Source organism: Ranitomeya imitator, chromosome 2 (genome assembly GCF_032444005.1).
Source record: "Ranitomeya imitator isolate aRanImi1 chromosome 2, aRanImi1.pri, whole genome shotgun sequence".
Lineage (NCBI taxonomy): Eukaryota > Metazoa > Chordata > Amphibia > Anura > Dendrobatidae > Ranitomeya > Ranitomeya imitator.
In genome coordinates this window covers 588,718,251-588,739,921 of record NC_091283.1, presented here as the reverse complement: position 1 = coordinate 588,739,921, position 21,671 = coordinate 588,718,251, and the positions used below count along the sequence as shown (strand labels likewise).

At 44.2% G+C, this 21,671-nt stretch overlaps 1 protein-coding gene across 3 annotated transcripts in view; it reads left to right on the top strand.

Annotated features, from left to right (window-relative positions):
• Nucleotides 1-21,671, top strand: part of EPB41L1 (erythrocyte membrane protein band 4.1 like 1) — a 195,515-nt gene that overhangs the window by 114,527 nt on the left and 59,317 nt on the right. The window lies entirely within an intron of this gene.

Below are 21,671 nucleotides of genomic sequence, written 5' to 3'. Positions count from 1 at the left end.
ATGAGCCCAAAGCCAGTGCCCTACCTCCTCATAGGGATTGCGATTGTGCAATTAATTTGATTCCTGGTAGTAAGTTTCCTAAGGGCCGATTGTTCAATTTATCTGTGCCAGAACACGCCGCTATGCGGAGTTATATAAAGGAATCCTTGGAGAAAGGCCATATTCGCCCGTCGTCATCACCGTTAGGAGCAGGGTTCTTTTTTGTGGCCAAGAAGGATGGTTCTTTGAGACCTTGTATTGATTACCGCCTTCTTAATAAAATTACAGTCAAATTTCAGTATCCTTTGCCGTTGCTGTCTGATTTGTTTGCTCATATTAAAGAGGCTAGTTGGTTCACCAAGATAGATCTTCGAGGGGCGTATAATCTTGTGCGTGTTAAACAAGGCGATGAATGGAAAACAGCATTTAATATGCCCGAGGGCCATTTTGAGTACCTGGTTATGCCATTCGGGCTTTCCAATGCTCCATCAGTATTTCAGTCCTTTATGCATGACATCTTCCGAGAGTACCTGGATAAATTCCTGATTGTGTATTTGGATGATATTTTGGTCTTTTCGGATGATTGGGAGTCTCATGTGAAGCAAGTCAGAATGGTGTTCCAGGTCCTTCGTGCAAATTCCTTGTTTGTGAAGGGGTCAAAGTGTCTCTTTGGAGTTCAGAAGGTTTCATTTTTGGGGTTCATTTTTTCCCCTTCTACTATCGAGATGGACCCTGTTAAAGTCCAGGCCATTTACGATTGGACTCAGCCGACATCTGTAAAGAGCCTGCAAAAGTTCCTGGGCTTTGCTAATTTTTATTGGCGCTTCATCACTAATTTTTCTAGTGTTGCTAAACCGTTGACTGATTTGACCAAGAAGGGTGCTGATGTGGTCAATTGGTCTTCTGCAGCTGTAGAGGCTTTTCAGGAGTTGAAGCGTCGTTTTTCTTCTGCCCCTGTGTTGTGCCAGCCAGATGTTTCGCTCCCGTTTCAGGTTGAGGTTGATGCTTCTGAGATTGGAGCAGGGGCTGTTTTGTCGCAAAGAAGTTCTGATGGCTCGGTGATGAAGCCATGTGCTTTCTTTTCTAGAAAGTTTTCGCCTGCTGAGCGTAATTGTTATGTTGGTAATCGAGAGTTGTTGGCCATGAAGTGGGCATTCGAGGAGTGGCGTCATTGGCTTGAAGGAGCCAAGCATCGCGTGGTGGTCTTGACAGATCACAAGAATTTGACTTATCTTGAGTCTGCCAAACGGTTGAATCCGAGACAGGCTCGATGGTCGTTATTTTTCTCCCGTTTTGATTTTGTGGTTTCGTACCTTCCGGGCTCTAAGAATGTGAAGGCTGATGCCCTGTCAAGGAGTTTTGTGCCTGACTCTCCGGGTGTTCCTGAGCCGGCGGGTATTCTCAAAGAGGGGGTAATTTTGTCTGCCATCTCCCCTGATTTGCTGCGGGTGCTGCAAAAATTTCAGGCTGATAGACCTGACCGTTGCCCAGCGGAGAAACTGTTTGTCCCTGATAGATGGACTAGTAGAGTTATCTCTGAGATTCATTGTTCAGTGTTGGCTGGGCATCCTGGAATCTTTGGTACCAGAGATTTGGTGGCTAGATCCTTTTGGTGGCCGTCTTTGTCACGGGATGTGCGTTCTTTTGTGCAGTCTTGTGGGACTTGTGCTCGGGCTAAGCCCTGCTGTTCTCGTGCCAGTGGGTTGCTTTTGCCCTTGCCGGTCCCGAAGAGGCCCTGGACCCATTTTTCTATGGATTTTATTTAGGATCTCCCCGTCTCTCAAAAGATGTCGGTCATTTGGGTGGTTTGTGATCGCTTTTCTAAGATGGTCAATTTGGTACCTTTGTCTAAATTGCCTTCCTCCTCTGATTTGGTGCCATTATTTTTCCAGCATGTGGTTCGTTTACATGGTATCCCGGAGAACATCGTTTCTGACGGAGGTTCCCAGTTTGTTTCGAGGTTTTGGCGATCCTTTTGTGCTAGGATGGGCATTGATTTGTCTTTTTCCTCGGCTTTCCATCCTCAGACAAATGGCCAAACCGAACGAACTAATCAAACTTTGGAAACATATCTGAGATGCTTTGTTTCTGCTGATCAGGATGATTGGGTGTCCTTTTTGCCGTTGGCTGAGTTCGCCCTTAATAATCGGGCCAGCTCGGCTACTTTGGTTTCGCCGTTTTTCTGCAATTCTGGTTTCCATCCTCGTTTCTCTTCAGGGCAGGTTGAGTCTTCGGACTGTCCTGGTGTAGATACTGTGGTGGATAGGTTGCAGCAGATTTGGACTCATGTGGTGGACAATTTGACATTGTCCCAGGAGAAGGCTCAACGTTTCGCTAACCGCCGGCGCTGTGTGGGTCCCCGACTTCGTGTTGGGGATTTGGTTTGGTTGTCGTCTCGTTATGTTCCTATGAAGGTTTCCTCTCCTAAGTTTAAGCCTCGTTTCATTGGTCCGTATAAGATTTCTGAGGTTATCATTCCTGTGTCATTTCGTTTGGCCCTTCCTGGTTCTTTTGCCATCCATAATGTGTTCCATAGGTCGTTGTTGCGGAGATACGTGGCGCCTGTGGTTCCATCCGTTGATCCTCCTGCCCCGGTGTTGGTTGAGGGGGAGTTGGAGTATGTGGTGAAGATTTTGGATTCTCGTATTTCGAGACGGAAACTCCAGTACCTGGTCATGTGGAAGGGTTATGGTCAGGAAGATAATTCCTGGGTTTTTGCCTCTGATGTTCATGCTGCCGATCTAGTTCGTGACTTTCATTTGGCTCATCCTGGTCGGCATGGGGGCTCTGGTGAGGGTTCGGTGACCCCTCCTCATTGGGGGGGGGGTACTGTTGTGAATTCTGTTGTCGGGCTCCCTCCTGTGGTCATGAATGGTACTTCGGCTGGTTCTGTCCATGGACTTCCTCTGGTGGGTGTTTCTGAGTTTCCTTCCACAGGTGACGAGGTTAATTCGTTAGCTGGCTGCTCTATTTAGCTCCACTTGGATCTTTGCTCCATGCCACCTGTCAATGTTCCAGTATTGGTCTAGTTCACTCCTGGATCGTTCTTGTGACCTGTCTTCCCAGCAGAAGTTAAGTTCCTGCTTGTTTTTCTTTGGTTTGCTATTTTTCTGTCCAGCTTGCTATTTTTATTGTTGTCTTGCTTGCTGGAAGCTCTGGGACGCAGAGGGAGCGCCTCCGCACCGTGAGTCGGTGCGGAGGGTCTTTTTGCGCCCTCTGCGTGGTCTTTTTGTAGGTTTTTGCGCTGACCGCAAAGCAACCTTTCCTATCCTCAGTCTGTTCAGTAAGTCGGGCCTCACTTTGCTAAATCTATTTCATCTCTGTGTTTGTATTTTCATCTTACTCACAGTCATTATATGTGGGGGGCTGCCTTTTCCTTTGGGGAATTTCTCTGAGGCAAGGTAAGCTTTATTTTTCTATCTTCAGGGCTAGCTAGTTCCTTAGGCTGTGCCGAGTTGCATAGGGAGCGTTAGGAGCAATCCACGGCTATTTCTAGTGTGTGTGATAGGATTAGGGATTGCGGTCAGCAGAGTTCCCACGTCCCAGAGCTCGTCCTTATTATCAGTAACTATCAGGTCATTCCGTGTGCTCTTAACCACCAGGTCCATTATTGTCCTGACCACCAGGTCACAACAGGGCAGGTGAGGAGGACAAGGATGAGAAGGTAGTAGAGGGTGGTCAGATAGGGGGAAGGGAGAGGTTGTGAGATTAAGTAAGGAACAGAGGTGGGTGAAGATGAGGTCTAGTGTATGTCCGTCTGTGTGGGTGGCTGTGGAGGACCACTGAGTAAGTCCAAAGGATGAAGTAAGGGACAGGAGTTTGGAGGCTGCTGGCTGGCCAGTGTCAGTAGGGATATTAAAGTCATCCATGAAGATGGTGGGGATGTCAGCAGAGAGAAAGTGAAGAAGCCAGGTGGAGAATTGGTCAATGAAGGCAGTGGCTGAGCCCGGTGGTCGGTATATGACAGCCATTTGGAGATTAGAGGGAGAGTAGATGCGGACAAAGTGAACCTCAAAAGAAGGGAGAATAAGAGAGGGTGGGGGTTGGATAGGGTTGAAGGAGTAGTTTATAGAAAGAAGGAAATCCACTCCTCTGCCATGACTGTTGCCAGAGCGAGGATTGTGGGTAAATTGGAGGCCACCGTAACTCAGTGCCACAGGGGAGGCCGTGTCATCGGGCATCAGCCAGGTCTCAGTGAGGGCCAGTAAGGAAAGGCTGCGGGAAGTAAAGAGATCGTGGATCACATGGAGCTTGTTGCAGATGGAGCGGGCATTCCAAAATGCTCCAGAGAGAGGAAGCAGGGGGATGAGGGTCAGTGGCACAGATTTTAAGTGTGAGGGATTGTGGTAGTTTCTCTTAGGCCAGCGTCACACACAACGTATAAAACAAAAATTTGGTCCGTTTTACACGGACGAGAATCGCAGAATTGTTCCCTGAACAGTGATCCGTATGTCATCCGTGTGCAGTGCGAGGATGTGATTTTCTCGCATCTAAGCATCAGTGTGACATCCGTATGGTGAGATTTTCTCGCCGGCTTGTAAAATGGACATATAATGGATTCATGGGCTCAAATATTTGTGAAAACATATATATAGTGTATATATATTTGTCGGCTTTGGCTAGATCATTACCGAACCCGACAGGATGAGACCTGGTTTACATACAGTAAACCATTGCATATTCGTTATATTTTTATATATCCCTCCCTAATAAAGTTAGTAGTGTGTGTGTAAAATTTGGGAGCTGTAGGTGTTAAATTAAAGGATTAATTCATGGAAAAACTGGTGTGGGCTCCCGCGCAATTTTCTCCCCCAGAGAGTGAAAGCTAGTGACTGAGGGCAGATATTAATAGCCCAGAGAGGGACAATGGTTATTGCCCCCCCCCCAGCTAAAAACATCTGCCCCCAGGAAGATGCGCCTATTCAGGCACTTAGCCTCCTTCTTCCCACTGCCCTGTAGCATAGGCATATGGGGTAATAAGGGGTTAATGTCACCTTGCTATTGTAAGGTGACATTCAGCCTGGTTAATAATGGGGAGTTGTCAATAAGACACCTATCCATTATTAATCCAATAGTTTGAAAGGGTTAAAATTACACACACACATTAAGAATAAAGTCTTTTAATGAAATAATTAAACACACAGGTTTTAACATCTTTATTGCACTCTCAATCCAAGTGAAGCCCTCGTTCTCCTGTAAAAGATTCCAAAATAAAAAAACAACAATATCCCATACCTGTCCACCGTACAGTTAAGTCTCACGCTGTAAATCCATCTCAAGAGTTTAAATAGTTTACAACCCGGAGCGGTGCTAATGCTACTGGCCGGGCTGTAAACCACGGAGGAATGAATCAAAAGCGGCCTGCGCAGCCTCCCCGCCTCACCAGACATGATCTCTGTAGCGTGGGAAAGTTTCTGATAATTTTCCCACGCTGTCAAGTTCACCTCAGGTCAGGCGAGGCCAACTACCGCTGACGTCACTGAGCATGCGCAGACTCCCCACCTGACCCGCTGTTCTGCAATGGTTTACTGTATGTAAACCATGTCTCATATCCTGTCGGGTTCTGCAATGATTTTACAAAATCCGACAATTGAACCCTCTATGAAATATAAAGATATATACCGTATTTTCCGGCATATAAGACGACTTTTTTACCCCTAAAAATTATCCCAAAAGTCGGGGGTTGTATTATACGCCGGGTACGGCGAATGCAGGGAACGATCCTGGATGTCGGCGTGTGGTTTCCAGGGTCTGGAGGAGAGGAGACTCTCCTTCAGGCCCTGGGATCCATATTCATGTAAAAAATAAAGAATAAAAATAAAAAACATGGATATACTCACCCTTGGACGGCCCCTGGCTCACAGCGCTGTTAGCATCTGCCTCTGTTCCTAAGAATGCAGTGAGTGAAGGACCTTCAATGACGTCGCGGTTACATCAGCACAATTTTGGAAACAACATTTCTTTTGTTAGGGAGTTATAAGGGTTAAAAGTTGTCCAGCAATTTCTCATTTTTACAACACCATTTTTTTTAAGGACCACATCTCATTTGAAGTCATTTTGAGGGGTCTATATGATAGAAAATAACCAAGTGTGACACCATTCTAAAAACTGCAACCCTCAAGGTGCTCAAAACCACATTCAAGAAGTTTATTAACCCTTCAGGTGTTTCACAGGAATTTTTGGAATGTTTAAATAAAAATGAACATTTAACTTTTTTTCACAAAAAATTTACTTCAGCCCCAATTTGTTTTATTTTACCAAGGGTACCAGGAGAAAATGGACCCCAAAAGTTGTTGTACAATTTGTCCTGAGTACGCTGATACCCCACATGTGGGGGTAAACCACTGTTTGGGCGCATGGGAGAGCCTGGAAGGGAAGGAGCGCCGTTTGACTTTTCAATGCAAAATTGACTGGAATTGAGATGGGACGCCATGTTGCGTTTGGAGAGCCCCTGATGTGCCTAAACACTGAAACCCCCCACAAGTGACACCATTTTGGAAAGTAGACCCCCTAAGGAACTTATCTAGATGTGTGGTGAGCACTTTGACCCATTAAGCGATTCACAGAAGTTTTTAATGCAGAGCCGTAAAAATAAAAAATCATATTTTTTCACAAAAATGATCTTTTCGTCCCCAATTTTTTATTTTCCCAAGGATAACAGGAGAAATTGGACCCAAAAGTTGTTGTCCAATTTGTCCTAAGTACGCTGATACCCCATATGTGGGGGGAACCACCGTTTGGGCGCATGGGAGGGCTCGGAACGGAAGGAGCACCATTTGGAATGCAGACTTAGATGATTGGTCTGCAGGCGTCACATTGTGTTTGCAGAGCTCCTAATGTACCTAAACAGTAGAAACCCCCAACAAGTGACCCTATATTGGAAACTAGACCCCTCAAGGAACTTATCTAGATGTGTTGTGAGAACTTTGAACACCCAAGTGTTTCACTACAGTTTATAACGCAGAGCCGTGAAAATAAAAAATCTTTTTTTTTCCTCAAAAATTAATTTTTAGCCCTAGTTTTGTATTTTCCTAAGGCTAACAGGAGAAATTGGACCCCAAAAGTTGTTGACAAATGTGTCCTGAGTACGCTGATACCCCATATTTTGGGGTAAACCCATGTTTGGGCGCACGGGAGAGCTTGGAAGAGAAGGAGCACTGTTTTACTTTTTCAACGCAGAATTGGCTGGACTTGAGATCGGACGCCATGTCACGTTTGGAGAGCCCCTGATGTGCCTAAACAGTGGAAACCCCCCAATTATAACTGAAACCCTAATCCAAACACACCCCTAACCCTTATCCCAATGGTAACCCTAACCACACCCCTAACCCTGACACACCCCTAACCCCAACCCTATTCCCAACCGTAAATATAATCCAAACCCTAACTTTAGCCCCAACCCTAACCCTAACTTTAGCCCCAACTCTAACTGTAGCCGTAACCCTAGCCCCAACCCTAACCTTAGCCCTAACCCTAGCCCTAACGGGAAAATGGAAATAAATACATTTTTTAAATTTTTCCCTAACTAAGGGGGTGATGAAGGGAGGTTTGATTTACTTTTATAGCGGGTTTTTTAGTGGATTTTTATGATTAGCAGCCATCACACACTGAAAGACGCTTTTTATTGCAAAAAATATTTTTTGCGTTACCACATTTTGAGAGCTATAATTTTTCCATATTTGGGTCCACAGAGTCATGTGAGGTCTTGCTTTTTGCGGGACGAGTTGACGTTTTTATTGGTAACATTTTCGGGCACGTGATATTTTTTGATCGCTTTTTATTCCGATTTTTGGGAGGCAGAATGACCAAAAACCAGCTATGCATGAATTTCTTTTGGGGGAGGCGTTTATACCGTTCCACGTTTGGTAAAATGGATAAAGCAGTTTTATTCTTCGGGTCAGTACGATTACAGTGATACCTCATTTATATCATTTTTTCATGTTTTGGCACTGTTATACGTTAAAAACTATTTTATAGAAAAAATAATTATTTTTGCAGCGCTTTATTCTGAGGAGTATAACTTTTTTATTTTTTCTTTGATGATGCTGTATGGCGGCTCGTTTTTTGCAGGACAAGATGACGTTTTCAGCGGTACCATGGTTATTTCTATCCATCTTTTTGATCGCGTGTTATTCAACTTTTTGTTTGGCGGTATGATAGTAAAGCGTTGTTTTTTGCCTCGTTTTTTTTTTTTTTTTTTTTTACGGTGTTCACTGAAGGGGTTAACTAATGGGACAATTTCATAGGTCGGGTCGCTACCAACGCGGCGATACTAAATATGTGTACTTTTGTTTTTTTTTAATTTAAATAAAGAAATGTATTGTAGGGATTTCACTCACTCAGGTGTGACGGCTGACACTCAAGAGGCACATTCCTTTAAAAGTTCACAAAGGTTTATTGCATCATAAACCATTTGGTAAAAATAACAGAAAACAAATAGCCTTTGGCTCCGTGAAGAGAACAAGTGTCCAGTCTTTCAGGCTCAGTCCTGGAGCCCTAACACACTCAGGAGGGTTCCACCTCCACACATATCTGCTGTGTTAAACTTTAGCCCTTCTTTCATAGGACTAACCACATTCAGGAACCCATCGCATGACTAGACATGTGGTTATGACACCACCACAGGTCCTGCAACACACATAGATAGGCAGGGTTATGTTACAGCAACAAGCCACCTATGTGACACATATCTCCCGTCGACTACACAACTTTTAGCCATGCTACAATATATATATATATATACAGTACAGACCAAAAGTTTGGACACACCTTCTCATTTAACATTTTTTCTGTATTTTCATGACTATGAAAATTGTAAATTCACACTGAAGGCATCAAAACTAAGAAATAACACATGTGGAATTATATACTTAACAAAAAAGTGTGAAACAACTGAAAATATGTCTTATATTCTAGGTTCTTCAAAGTAACCACCTTTTGCTTTGATGAATGCTTTGCACACTCTTGGCATTCTCTTGATGAGCTTCAAGAGGTAGTCCCCAGAAATGGTCTTCCAACAGTCTTGAACGAGTTCCCAGAGATGCTTAGCACTTGTTGGCCCTTTTGCCTTCATTCTGCGGTCCAGCTCACCCCAAATCATCTCGATTGGGTTCAGATCTGGCGTAGCACCCCATCACACTCATTCTTGGTCAAATAGCCCTTACACAGCCTGGACGTGTGTTTGAGGTCATTGTCCTGTTGAAAAATAAATGATGGTCCAACTAAACGCAAACTGGATGGAATAGCATGCCGCTGCAAGATGCTGTGGTATCCATGCTGGTTCAGTATGCCTTCAATTTTGAATAAATCCCCAACAGTGTCACCAGCAAAGCACCCCCACACCATCACACCTCCTCCTCCATGCTTCACGGTGGGAACTAGGCATGTAGAGTCCATCCGTTCACCTTTTCTGCGTTGCACAAAGACACAATGGTTGGAACCAAATATCTCAAATTTGGACTCATCAGACCAAAACACAGACTTCCACTGGTCTAATGTCCATTCCTTGTGTTCTTTAGCCCAAACAAGTCTCTTCTGCTTGTTGCCTGTCCTTAGCAGTGGTTTCCTAGCAGCTATTTTACCATGAAGGCCTGCTGCACAAAGTCTCCTCTTAACAGTTGTTGTAGAGATGTGTCTGCTGCTAGAACTCTGTGTGGCATTGACCTGGTCTCTAATCTGAGCTGCTGTTAACCTGTGATTTCTGAGGCTGGTGACTTGGATAAACTTATCCTCAGAAGGAGAGGTGACTCTTGGTCTTCTTTGCTGGGGCGGTCCTCATGTGAGCCAATTTCTTTGTAGCGCTTGATGGTTTTTCCAACTGCGCTTGGGGATACTTTCAAAGTTTTCCCAATTTTTCACACTGACTGACCTTCATTTCTTAAAGTAATGATGGCCACACATTTTTCTTTACTTAGCTGCATTTGTATTGCCATAATACAAATTCTAACAGTCTATTCAGTAGGACTATCAGCTGTGTATCCACCAGACTTCTGCACAACACAACTGATGGTCCCAACCCCATTTATAAGGCAAGAAATCCCACTTATTAAACCTGACAGGGCACACCTGTGAATTGAAAACCATTCCCAGTGACTACCTCTTGAAGCTCATCAAGAGAATGCCAAGAGTGTGCAAAGCAGTAATCAAAGCAAAAGGTGGCTACTTTGAAGAACCTAGAATATAAGACATATTTTCAGTTGTTTCACACTTTTTTGTTAAGTATATAATTACACATGTGTTAATTCATAGTTTTGATGCCTTCAGTGTGAATTTACAATTTCATAGTCATGAAAATACAGAAAAATCTTTGTATGAGAAGATGTGTCCAAACTTTTGGTCTGTACTGTATATATATATATATATATATATATATATATATATATATATATATATATATATATTTAGGATTTTTATTTTTTTTACACATGTGAATATTTTTTTTTTTACACTATAACATTGCCCGGAGGGGGGGGGGGGGGGAAATCATGTTATAGTGTAAGATCGCTGAGCACTGTGTCAGATCTGTCGTGCACTCCTGGAGGCTTCCTGGCGCCTGCTCTGAGCAGGCGCTGTGAAGCCACCTCCCTGCAGGACCCGGATGCAGCCCCGCTGCCATTTTGGATCCGGGCCTGTTGCAGGGAGGAGGAGCTAAGAGACCCTCGAGCAACGCGATCACATCGCGTTGCTCCGGGGGTCTCAGGGAAGCCCGCAGGGAGCTCCCTCCCTGCGCGATGCTTCCCTATACCGCCGGAACACTGCGATCATGTTTGATCGCAGTGTGCCGGGGGTTAATGTGCACATAGTGCCGGATGTCAGCTGCCATAGTAAGCTGACACCTGGCCGCGCTCCCCCCGTGAGCGCAGCTGATCGCACTGGATGTACTATCCCGTCACTGGGAATTAAGTCCCAGGTCACCTTGATGGGATAGTACGTCCAATGGGATTAAGGGGTTAAATATACCAATGTGGATGTACTTAGCAAGCAAAAGAGGCTTCTCTGGCAACTACTGTTATGCCAAGTATTGAATGGACTTTCCCTAGCAGGGAAGTATCCAGGACTTTCAGCAGTAAATAATCCCACAATCCCTCCGTTTGCCTCTTGAGTGACAGCTGTAGTCATCTGCCAGATACAGCTGTCACTCAAATAGATGGGAGTGCTCCAAACATTTCACTCTTAAGGTACCTTCACACTGAGCGACGCTGCAGCGATACCGACAATGATGTCGATCGCTGCAGCGTCGCTGTTTGGTCGCTGGAGAGCTGTCACACAGACAGCTCTCCAGCGACCAACGATGCCGGTAACCAGGGTAAACATCGGGTTACTAAGCGCAGGGCCGCGCTTAGTAACCCGATGTTTACCCTGGTTACCAGTGTTAAAGTTAAAAAAAACAAACACTACATACTTACATTCCGCTGTCTGTCCCCGGCGCTCTGCTTTCCTGCACTGACTGTGAGCACAGCGGCCGGAAAGCAGAGCGGTGACGTTACCGCTCTGCTTTACGGCTGGCCGGCGCTCACAGCCAGTGCAGAGAAGCACAGCACCGAGGACAGACAGCGGAATGTAAGTATGTAGTGTTTGTTTTTTTAACTTTAACGCTGGTAACCAGGGTTAACATCGGGTTACTAAGTGCGGCCCTGCGCTTAGTAACCCGATGTTTACCCTGGTTACCAGTGAAGACATCGCTGAATCGGCGTCACACACGCCGATTCAGCGATGTCTGCAGGGAGTCCAGCAACGAAATAAAGTTCTGGACTTTCTGCAGCGACCAACGACATCACAGCAGGATCCAGATCGTTGCTGCGTGTCAAACTGAACGATATCGCTAGCCAGGACGCTGCAACGTCACGGATCGCTAGCGATATCGTTCAGTGTGAAGGTACCTTTAGGGAATGCCCAGTAGACACTAGGCATAGCGGCCTTTTATTCCTACTGATAATAAAAAATCACAGTGCAGTGCTAACCACTGAGCACGGTGGCTCAGTGGTTAGCACTGCAACCTTGCAGTGCTGTAGTCCTGGATTCGAATTCCATCAAGGACAACATCTGCAAGGAGTTTGTATGTTCTCCCTGTGTTTGCGTGGGTTTCCTCCGGGTTCTCCGGTTTCCTCCCACATTCCAAAGACATACTTATAGGGAATGTAGATAGTGAGACCCATCGGGGACAGCGATGATAATGTGTGCAAACTGTAAAGCACTGCGGAATATGTTAGCACTATATAAAAATAAAGATTATTATTATTTATTATTATTAAAAAATATCACACAGGTACGTTTATACAGATTTTTCAGTCACTGAAGATCCAGAGGTGAAGTGGTTCAGTCTTCACAGTGTCGCGGTGGGGGAGTATGATCTCTGTCTGTCTGCCTGTGTGTGTGTCTGTCTGTGTTGAGACTACTGAGATAGCTCTAAGGATATATCTAATTTTGATGGATTGGCAACAAACTGCAGTGGTGAGCGTTCCTTCTCAAAACTCAAATTAGTTGAAAACCGATTAAGGACATCCATGAAGCAGGAACAACTTGTAAATTTGGCTATCATGAGCATCGAGTCAGATATACTGCGTGAATTGGACTTTAGTAACATAATTAGTGATTTTGCAGCACGAAAATCAAGGAAAGTACCTGGATTGTAAAATATGAATGATTTTACCTGAATTACTTTGCGTAAATGATTTTTGTAAATAAACTTGGGTTCGTTTTCATTTTGTGTTTTTGCATTACATATTGCAACACCTTGAAAAATGGGCCTCCCTCCAAAATGGGCCCCGGGCCACCCACCTCTTAAATCAGGCCCTGGGTACTACTAACCACTGCATACTGGAAGCATACCACAAGACTTGCTGTTTTAGAGATTCTTAGATTCAATTGACTAGCCATCATAATTTGGTCATTGACTAAGATCCTTAGAAGTGCCCATTTTCTAGCTTCTAAAACATCACCGTGCAATTCTCATACTTCCAGAACAATATACTCAACGTTAAAAGGGCAGCATGGTGGTGCAGTGGATAGCACAGCAGCCTTGCAGCGCTGGAGTCCTGGGTTCAAGCCCCACTAAGGACAACATCTGCAAAGAGTTTGTATGTTCTCTCTGTGTTTGCGTGGGTTTCCTCCGGGTACTCCGGTTTCCTCCCACATTCCAAAGACATACTGATAGGGAAATTAGATTGTGAGCTCCAATGGGGACAGCGACGATAATGTATGCAACCTGTAAAGCGCTGCAGAATATGTTAGCGCTATATAAAAGATAAAGATTATTATTATTCATTTTTATAGCGCCATTTATTCCATGGCGCTTTACATGTGAAAAAAGGGGCATACATAGACAAGTACAATAAATATGAGCAATACATGGCACACACAGGTACAGAAGGCTGCAGTCTCAACAATGAAAAGTTGTGAAATTGTGAAAATCATTGTACTGACAGACATGTTAATTATATGCAAATGATGAAAAAATGGAAGTTATTCATTATCAAGTATGAGCACCACACATAGAAATACACTACTGAGACACTTTCATGTTCCTTTGTGAATGTCTCTTCATGGTGTTGCCCACGTGGTCTGAAGACCAATCTCCTGCTATCATTGTGTCCATGGCAAAAGCATAACTCATCGACAAAATGACAGACCTCGATTCGGCCTCCATTGCCCTCTTGATCAACATCATGATAGCCTTTGAGAGTGGTGGCACAAGGTTAATGGAACACCTACAGCTGGACATCTGACTCGCAGACCAATGCCATGCAAACATCTTCTGATGATTTCGTAGACACTTTTTGATGCTTTAGGCTTGGTAAGTCATGTCTAATTTCCCTTGAAGTACAAAATTAATTACTAAGCACCATTCTTCAAATCTGACTAGACCACGTGGGGAAGGCTATGAAGAAATCTCCATGAGGGAGAGAAGGTCACACTGGTTGTTTTCTTGTGATTATGGTGTGGCCAGACCCCTCTACTCTTTATTCCAGCTACACTAACAGCTTGACATTCCATTGATTCCGTGGTAAAACCAGTGGTACCGCCATTTTGCCAAAGTGTCCCAGAAGCTGTTTTTCAACGCAACACCAGACCATATATTGCTTGTGCTACAATGAGCAGCCTTTGTGGCCTAAACGTGCTACCATGGTCTTCAGCAAGTGTGGACTTGTCCCCCATCTGGGATGTAATCGTTTTTCAATTGCAAATGGAGCTGCTAGCAGCGGATCTTGATGATTTTCAGGACTAAGTGTATTCAGCATGGTAGAACATGCCTCCGACAACCATTAATAACTTCACTGATAGCAGCCAAGGTGTGTAAATGTGGGGATTTCTGCTTGTAGCTCTCATACTCGATACTGAATAAAGCAAGATATTTTGAAACGTTTCTTTCAATTTTTTTTATCATTTACATTTCATTTAGGCTACTTTCACACTAGCGTCGTGTGACGTCCGTCGCAATGCGTCGTTTTGGAGAAAAAACGCATCCTGCAAAGTTGCCAGCAGGATGCGTTTTTTCTCCATAGACATGCATTAGCGACGCATTGCGATGTATGGCCACATGTCGCATCCGTCGTGCGACGGATGCGTCGGGTTTTGGCATACTGTCGGCACAAAAAAAGTTCCATGTAACTTTTTTTGTGCGACGTGTCCGCCATTTCTGACCGCGCATGCGCGGCCGGAACTCCGCCCCATCCTCCCCGGACATTACAATGGGGCAGCGGATGCGTTGAAAAACTGCATCCGCTGCCCCCGTTGTTCATTTATTTCACAACGTCCGTCGGTACGTCAGGCCGACGCATGGCGACGACCCCGTACTGACGGAAGTGTGAAAGTAGCCTAATATGACTATCCATCCTGTGGTTTCCCTAATTCCACGACTTTTTCTTCTTGGTGTTGCAATTTCAATGTTGAGGAGTGTATGTCCCAAACCTTTGGTGTTGCCATTGTAACGAGTTAATCAGTGTTATTCCCTTCACCTCTCAGTGGCTGTAATGTTATGTCTGATCAGTGTTTGTTCCCACTGTGTTTGCGTGGGTTCCTTTCATACAATTAAAGCACACTGATTGGTTGATTTGGCTTCCTATGAAGTCGGCCCTGTTATGTCTGAGATAGGGGCTGGTGTGACTGTTGATATCTGTGATGCAGCAGTGCAGCAGAATATGCAGAATGTGTTGGTGCAATATAGGCAACCGGGAAAGAAGTGGCTGCTTATCTCTATGGACTGCCAGGAAAAACTATTGGGGACATGGAATGAATATACAACGCATTCTGTGCTATCTGTGCAAACAGAGACTTGGATTTCTTGACCTTATTTCTGCTTCTTTGCACTTGACAGACATTTTACACCGGTTTTGTAAGGTGTCGAGAATCTGGATTAGTGCACCTGCTCGGCACTGACAGTTTAGGAGAGAGTGTTTCAGCAGCAGATGCCTCTGGAAGAGCAGCACTTTTATTTTTCCTAAAATTACATAACACATTTTTTCAATAAAAATACTGAATATAGAATGGTTGGGACGGATAGTGTTAAGCTTTTGCACTGGTGCTAATTTTTCTTTCCCCAAGGCTGGCATCATTACATGTGCAGAGGAAGGAGGATTTGTCATAGTCCATAACTAACCGCCTCACACTGCATTTAGGGTTGGTGGTGATGAATGACCACTGTCTCACCTCACACCCTCCTTGGCACAAAATGCCATTATTCCTTAGAGAAAAAAAGTCATGGAAAAAGAACTGGCTGAGTGATTAGAAGGACGATGAAGGAAGAAGGGTGGGTTTGCAGATGATGAAAACAGACACAGATTGAGAGGAACAGCAGTAGGGAAGGTGGGATAACTGATGTGCGGAGGGGGTCGGAAGGCTTATATACAGTATATATTGTATAGGAGGTGTCAGCATTACAGCCTGTGACGCTCTCCCTGCAGCATGCATTAATATGGATGGGTAAGCGAGGGGAGGGGGTGCTCTTGTTCTTTCACACCCCCAAACAGCCATGAAAAGACATCTGTGTGGGTGTAGTAAAGATATTTTTTTCTATGCCAATCTGGAGTAATAGACAGCAAAGAGCAAGGTATGAAATACTGATGAAAAGCAGAGCAGTGGTTTTCTTATCCAATCCTTGGCATATAACAAGAATACTTATTTATTAAATGACAGCGGCAATACTGAATATAAGAACAATTTATATATGTGACATCAGGACTACAGAATATAAAAAGTGATCATAAAATTAGGAATTTTTATGTATGTTCTAGTGGATGTTTGTATATAATATCCAGTGATCTCCTGACTGGAGTATCAGGAAGGGATCAGACTCTGCTGGGATCTATATAATGTCCAGTGATCTCCTGACTGTGGATTATCAGGAAGGGATCAGACTCTGCTGGGATATATAGAATGTCCAGTGATCTCCTGACTATGGATTATAAAGACAGGATCAGACACTGCTAGGATTTGTTTAATCACCAGTGATCTCCAGCCTGTAAATTATCAGGACAGAATCAGACACTGCTAGGATCTATATAATGTCCACTGATCTCCTGACTGTGGATTATTAGGACAGGATCAGATATTGCTGGGATCTATACAATGACCAGCGATCGCCTGTCTGTAGATTACCAGAACCAGAACAGTATGATATATTGCTGTGATCTATATAACTAGATGGTGGCCCGATTCTAACGCATCGGGTATTCTAGAATATGCATGTCCACGTAGTACATTGCGTAGCCCACGTAGTATATTGCCCAGCCACGTAGTATATTGCCCAGCCACGTAGTATATTGCCCAGCCACGTAGTATATTGCCCAGTCACGTAGTATATTGCCCAGTCAAGTAGTGTATTGCCCAGTCACGTAGTATATTGCCCAGTCGCGTAGTATATTGCCCAGTGGCGTAGTATATTGCCCAGGCACGTAGTATATTGCCCAGTGACGTAGTACACAGCACAGAGCCACGTAGTATATTGCCCAGTCACGTAGTATATTGCCAAGCTACGTAGTATATTGCCCAGCCACGTATGTCACAGGTTAAAAAATAAAAATTAAACATATACACACCTTCCGAGTGCCCATTGTAGTTCGGTCACATGACCGTGACGTCATGGCAGGTCTTTCTAGCACAGGCGCGCAGGACCTCTGATGACGTTGCGGTCACATGACCGTGACGTCATGGCAGGTCTTTCTTGCGCAGGCGCACAGGACCTGTGATGACGTCGCGGTCACATGACCTTGACATCATGGCAGGTCCTTCTCGCGCAGGGCCTGTGTTGACGTCGCGGTCACATGACCGTGACATCATGGCAGGTCCTTGTCCCATACCATTCTTGGCACTGGAACCGGAGCGTCGCGAAAGGTGAGTATATTGGGAGCATCAATAGTAAAAACTTGGTCACACAGGGTTAATAGCGGCGGTAACGGAGTGAGTTACCCGCAGCATAACGCGGTCCGTTACCTCTGGCATTAGCCGTGTGTGAGCGGTGACTGCGGGGAGTATGGAGTGGGCGCCAGGCGCTGACTGCAGGGCAGTAGGGAGGGACTAAGTGGACTGTGGCCATCGCTGATTGGTCAAGGCAACCATGACAGGCAGCTGGCGAGACCAATCAGTGACTTGGATTCCATGACAGACAGAGGCCGCGGCCAATGAATATCCGTGACAGACAGAAGGACAGACAGAAAGACGGAAGTGACCCTTAGATCATTATATAGTAGATGTCCAGTGATCTTTTGACTGTAGATTACCAGGACAGGATCAGATATTGCTGGGATCTATACAATGACCAGTGATTGCCTGTCTGTAGATTACCAGAACAGTATGAGATATTGCTGGGATCTATACAATGACCAGTGATCGCCTGTCTGTAGATTATTAGAAACATACAGTTGTGGCCATTATATAGATCACAGCAATATCTGATACAGTTGTGGCCAAAAGTATTGACACCCCTGCAATTCTGTCAGATAATACTCAGTTTCTTCCTGAAAATGACTGCAAACACAAAATCTTTGTCATTATTATCTTCATTTAATTTGCCTTAAATGAAAAAACACAAAAAGAATTGTCCTAAAGCCAAATTGGATATAATTCCACACCAAACATTAAAAAGGGGTGGACAAAAGTATTGACACTGTTCGAAAAATCATGTGAGGCTTCTCTAATTTGTGCAATTAACAGCACCTGTAACTTACCTGTGGCACGTAACAGGTTTTGGCAATAACTAAATCACACTTGCAGCCAGTTGACATGGATTAAAGTTGACTCAACCTCTGTCCTGTGTCCTTGTGTGTACCACATTGAGCATGGAGAAAAGAAAGAAGACCAAAGAACTGTCTGAGGACTTGAGAAACCAAATTGTGAGGAAGCATGAGCAATCTCAAGTCCATCTCCAAAGACCTGAATGTTCCTGTGTCTACTGTGCGAAGTATCATCAAGAAGTTTAAAGCCCATGGCACTGTGGCTAACCTAGCTAGATGTGGACAGAAAAGAAAAATTGACAAGAGATTTCAACGCAAGATTGTGCGGATGTTGGATAAAGAACCTCGACTAACATCCAAACAAGTTCAAGCTGCCCTGCAGTCCGAGGGTACAACAGTGTCAACCCGTACTATCTGTCGGCGTCTGAATGAAAAGGGACTGTATGGTAGGAGACCCAGGAAGACCCCACTTCTTACCCCGAGACATAAAAAAGCCAGGCTGGAGTTTGCCAAAACTTACCTGAAAAAGTCTAAAACGTTTTGGAAGAATGTTCTCTGGTCCGATGAGACAAAAGTAGAGCTTTTTGGGCAAAAGCATCAACATAGAGTTTACAGGAGAAAAAAAAGAGGCATTCAAAGAAAAGAACACGGTCCCTACAGTCAAACATGGCGGAGGTTCTCTGATGTTTTGGGGTTGCTTTGCTGCCTCTGGCACTGGACTGCTTGACCGTATGCATGGCATTATGAAGTCTGAAGACTACCAACAAATTTTGCAGCATAATGTAGGGCCCAGTGTGAGAAAGCTGGGTCTCCCTCAGAGATCATGGGTCTTCCAGCTGGACAATGACCCAAAGCACACTTCAAAAAGCACTAGAAAATGGTTTGAGAGAAAGCACTGGAGACTTCTAACGTGGCCAGCAATGAGTCCAGACCTGAATCCCATAGAACACCTGTGAAGAGATCTGAAAATGGCAGTTTGGAGAAGGCACCCTTCAAATATCAGGGACCTGGAGCAGTTTGCCAAAGAAGAAAGGTCTAAAATTCCAGCAGAGCATTGTAAGAAACTCATTGATGGTTACCGGAAGCGGTTTGTCGCAGTTATTTTGGCAAAAGGTTGTGCAACCAAGTATTAGGCTGAGGGTGCCAATACTTTTGTCTGGCCCAAATGATCAATGTTTTGCTTTTTGCTTCATTCTCTTTTGTGTTTTTTCATTTAAGACAAATTAAATGAAGATAATAATACCAAAGAATTTGTGATTGCAGTCATTTTCAGGAAGAAACTGAGTATTTTCTGACAGAATTGCAGGGGTGTCAATACTTTTGGCCACAACTGTATCAGATATTGTTGTAATCTATATAATGTCCAGTGATCTCTTGACTGTAGATTACCAGGACAGGATCCGATATTGGTGGGATCTGTACAATAACCAGTGCTCGCCTGTCTGTAGATAATCAGGACAGGATCAGACACTGCTGGTTTCTTTATAAAGTCCAGTGACCACTTGAATGTGCATTATCAAATAGGATCAGACACTGCTGGGATCTACATAATGTCCTGTGATCTGACTGTAAATTATCAGGACAGGGTCAGACATTGCTGGGATCTATATAATATCCAGTGATTTCCTGACTATGGATTAGAAGGACAGGATCAAAAATATTTAGAATTGAGAGTCCTCAGTGGTTGATACCTTTTAATGGCTAACTGAAAAGATAGTAACAAATTGCAAGCTTTCAAGACTACACAGGTCTCTTCATCAGGCAAAGACTAAAAGAAATTCTGAGGAATCACGTATTTATGCACAGCATAGCACAGAAAAAAAAGGAAAAACCATGGATAAGACAGGTGACATGAAGCAGAATTACCATGAGTGATAAACAGTTATGTCCATAAATATTGGGCCAGTTCTTAGATATGGATTGTTTTATTGTCCTCTGATTGGGGTCTGGTTCTGTTGTGATGACCCCTCATAGTCTGAGGGGCAAGTTCCTTAGTTGATGTAAAAAGACATAAATCCGTGCGACACATTCATTCCTGCAGTGAGACTGTCAAAGGTCATCATCAGTTTATATTCCCATAATCTTCTGTCTCTCTGAGATTTGAAGCTATCTTTTAACACAAGTAATTTCATGTCCATAATGTTATGATTTGAGAGACAGAAATGTATTGCCACAGGTAGATCCTTTCTTTTTTCTCTTATTGTGTGGCGGTGAGAATTCATTCTTGTTCTAAGCTTTTCCCCTGTCTCCCCCACATACAGACCCCCAGTTGGACATTTAGTACAAATAATTAGGTACACCACATTAGAAGTGATGCAGCTGAAAGTACCTGCTATCTTGTAGTCCTGATGTGAATTGGGGATCTTTATCTTGTCCACCAGACACTGCTAGTATCTATATAATCACCAGTGATCTCCTGACTGTAAATTATCAGGAAAGGATCAGACATTGCTGGGTTTATACATGATACAGAAGCAGTATGTAATTGTCATGCCTGAAAAATAGTGGTATAATTATGCATTATTATATTAATGATTATCCAAAGATGATCATCATTCCATAGGCGACATTCAGATGTCTCTTTCCGGAAAAGGGATTCACATGTGATTGATTGCCAACAGGCCAGTCACATGTAACAAGCTGGAAAGAGGAGGACTGTAACATCTAGATACTATAGAGGAGTGGGGTATTCAGTGTGGTTGTGGCACACACTGGGGGCATTGTGACTGGCAGGGAAAGGCATACTGTGGCAGAATGGCTTAGGGGTGCACTGTGGCTAGCGATGTATCTGGGTGCACACTACCTGGCACAATATGGATGGTCGAACTGTGGCTATGGTCAGTGGCTAGCACACTATAGGGAGCACATTGTGACTAGCACTGGTCACACTGTAGATATATGTGTGTCGGTGGCATAATGTGGCTGGTGCTGTGACAAAACACTCTGGGATCGCCTTTGCTGGGGTCAAAGGTCACGTGGTTTGTGCATTGAATCTGAGGCGTACAGCAGGTTTCTGAGCAGGCTGACCTCAGGTCAGATTATTAACGTGAAAGCAACATGAACAAAACAAAACATAAAAATAAATCCTAGCCTGTCCGGCACTATCTAAACAAATACGTTGCTATCTCAACAACTGGGGGGGCTTCTCCCACCCAGCTAACATCACACAGATCTTGAGCACAGCTCTTCACTCACGTTTGTCTCACACAGGCAGGCAATCTGTGTGCCCCAGGCAGACGCTGGAAACCCCCAGCTGGTCATCTTTTATTCCTGCAATCATTAACCCATTAGCACCCTGAATATACTGAGTGGCCTAATTCACATAGGACAAACACCTGGGCGAGATATACCTGCCTCCAACTACCACACCAGCATGAGTCTTACAGTGCTAAATGGAAGATTGCACTATGGTTTGAAGTGAATCGGGAAGGGCTGATGTTAGCATGTAGTATTTTATTAAAAATGATTTCTGCAGCAGCTGAAAGGTGTAATGTAATGGATATTGTGCACCAATGTTACAGTTCC